Below are 3,409 nucleotides of genomic sequence, written 5' to 3' on the forward strand. Positions count from 1 at the left end.
TCCACATTTCAACACCTGACCTGCTGATCGGGGAAAAACAGCCATTACTGCGTTGCTCTTGCCACATGTACTAGGAAGTACCAAGTAACCTAAAAACATACTACTGCTTATTGCTATAATTACTAGGCTGCAGAATTCGTAAATACTGACATCGTCCCAATCTTTAAGATCTGTTTTCTGCACTGTCGTAACTGCCACACGACGTGGTTTACACCTGTTAGTATACACTAACTGTGTTGCGTTCGTGCATCCACATTTCAACACCTGACCTGTTGATCGGGGAAAAACAGCCATTACTGCGTTGCTCTTGCCACATGTACTAGGAAGTACCAAGTAACCTAAAATCATACTACTGCTTATTGCTATAATTACTAGGCTGCAGAATTTGTAAATACTGACATCGTCCCAATCTTTAAGATCTGTTTTCTGCACTGTCGTAACTGCCACACGACGTGGTTTACACCTGTTAGTATACACTAACTGTGTTGCGTTCGTGCATCCACATTTCAACACCTGACCTGTTGATCGGGGAAAAACAGCCATTACTGCGTTGCTCTTGCCACATGTACTAGGAAGTACCAAGTAACCTAAAAACATACTACTGCTTATTGCTATAATTACTAGGCTGCAGAATTCGTAAATACTGACATCGTCCCAATCTTTAAGATCTGTTTTCTGCACTGTCGCAACTGCCACACGACATGGTTTACACCTGTTAGTATACACTAACTTTGTTGCGTTCGTGCTTCCACATTTCAACACCTGACCTGCTGATCGGGGAAAAACAGCCATTACTGCGTTGCTCTTGCCACATGTACTAGGAAGTACCAAGTAACCTAAAAACATACTACTGCTTATTGCTATAATTACTAGGCTGCAGAATTCGTAAATACTGGCATCGTGTTGTTCAGTACATCGGCTTCAGTTACCAACAAAAATATCTGCATTTGCACCTATTACAGATAGGGCATAGCATGCCGCTCTTGTAAGTCGGCATGCAAATTCAAGACAAAAGTTCATCTATCAAATTCAGATGCGTTTTGAAAACACTGTCACATTTTCCAGCACATTGGAATGTACAGAATAACGTCTACCATGTTGCACTACCGTATCAGCCATTGTTGCTCACTGAGTACGCAACTTGGCCATCAAACACATATGCACTATGGAGCTGCGAATTGGTCCCATTTTTCATTTTTTAGGAGTCCGTTCCCTATTTCTTGTCGTTTATAAGTAGGAAATCATTTTGTCACATGACATTAGCCTATTTTATGACAGTGGGATCCATAAAATTGCATGCACGTGTCTACTAACCGCACAGTGCACAACCATAACTACTCCTGTTCATGTAGGACGGCTTCGCGATGGAGTACAGAAACGATGAATCCGTCGATATGGTTTTGGTACTGGGCGCTTCCGATAACGAAGATGCTGCTACTGCTGCTCGCGCATACCCTCCATGGTAGTCTCAAAGGCGACATCATTATAAGAATGTTTTTCGTTGCCTTGAGCAACCCCATTTGGAAACCTGTAATCTTCGTCTACAAGTAATAAACAGAAGTCTCTCAAAAGCTAAAGGTACACCACAAAGAGAGTACGCGATTCTTGTAACCGTTCACCCCTTACCTCAGCGAAGTACTCGTGATATTTTAAGGCAGCTCCAGATGTCCCTAAGACTGGTTTTTGAAGTGCTGTACGACGAAAGCTGCATCCATATCAGTACACGTTAACACCAGGGGCCAGAAGACCACATTAGACGAGTACAGTTTTGTGAATGGCTTACGCACAAAGTGGAAGATAATTAATATATTGTAAACAATGTGATACGGATTGACGAAACTAACTACAACCGTGAAGGTATTTTCAATCAGCAGAACAACCGTTACTGCTCGGAATACAATGCAACCGCGCAAGTGGCTTTCACGTACGATACTTTGTCATAAACCTGTGCACTGGAATCGTGGGAGGAGGGCTTTTGGACCCATATCTATTTCCGAAAATGTTAATTGCTCTCCTGTATTGTGCGTTTCTTTACAGTACTTTGTTTTCTGACGCATTTGAAAACGTTCTACTTGGTGTTCGGTGACAGGTATACTTTCAGCATGGTGGTGAACGGGCACACTTTGGAATAAATGTGCGCAACCATTTAAATGAACCGTTTCCAGAGAAATGGATTGGTCGTGGAGGTCGAAAGTTATGGCCTCGACGTTCTCCGGATCTTCATCCGTAGATTTGTATTTGCGGAGACACTGAAAACTACAGGTTTATAGTACTCTATTCACGGACGTAGATGACCTATTAGCTGGTATGCATGCTGTTTCGGAAATGGTGGATGCAGGTGTGTTACGTAGTGTCCAGTAAAGTATGATCCAGCAGGTGGCGAACTGTTTGCAAATGCGAGGTGATCACTTTTAAACATGTTCTCTTAAGTGAATATAGGTCGTACATGAACGTACCAGCTCTGTGAAAATAAGCCTCAATTTAAACGTACAGAATGAAATTATTGTGCATAGCCCAATGCGTAATCAAACGTAGCATACCTACCGTGTTTTTCGTACCTCTTTGCATAAAGACGTCCACTTATTATTTCCTATTGGCATTATTTTTGTCATAAGCGAAACAAAGTTGCCATTTACGTCTGTAAGAAGTTCACGTTATGCCTTAATGTTTAAGTAAAGAGCACGGTAACAGATAGAAATTCGTAAGATACCGCGTTGTAGAGGTGTAAATTGCACACAGTTTCACGCTTTAACTGAAGAAAGTATATGTTTGGCACAACGAAACTCGAACATCTTCGAGTCTGCCAATCAGTTCCCACAGCATTATTTCGTCCAACAGAGCTAATGGGACATCTCCGACAAAGTACACAGTTTATGCAACCTGTTCTTAGTCACGCTAAACACAGTTACAGCGTTGTCAGAGCCTCGTTTTACAACCACACTACTGTTTAACCTATTGGTAGGACTAGGTTTTGCTACATACACTTGTGTCTAGAACTGGGATGAGAAATAGCATGCTGACCGCCGAGTGCGTCATTCTTCCTTCACTCTGCATGTAATAAAAATGGATGTGTGTGCATCTGTATGTGTTTATGTATGTATGGTCAACACTCCGTGTAAAACAGAGGATCAAGTTAACCAAACTTGGTACGGATATCCCTTAGTGTCAGGCAACATTCGCTGTAAGGGTAAGAACCATCTACGTATCGTATTTCTAGAGATATGACATCATAAACACTGAGATGATTTCAAAACTGCCACATTGTGTATTACGTTTCAATTTATTACTTGTTTGCTACTAATTATGTCGGCGAGATATTTCCCAAACAGTACGTATATACGCCGCTGAATGTACCTACACAAATGTTGTATGACACATTGTGCGAGATATATGAGGTCGTAAACAAAGA

Source organism: Schistocerca cancellata, chromosome 1 (assembly GCF_023864275.1).
Source record: "Schistocerca cancellata isolate TAMUIC-IGC-003103 chromosome 1, iqSchCanc2.1, whole genome shotgun sequence".
NCBI classification, from domain to species: domain Eukaryota; kingdom Metazoa; phylum Arthropoda; class Insecta; order Orthoptera; family Acrididae; genus Schistocerca; species Schistocerca cancellata.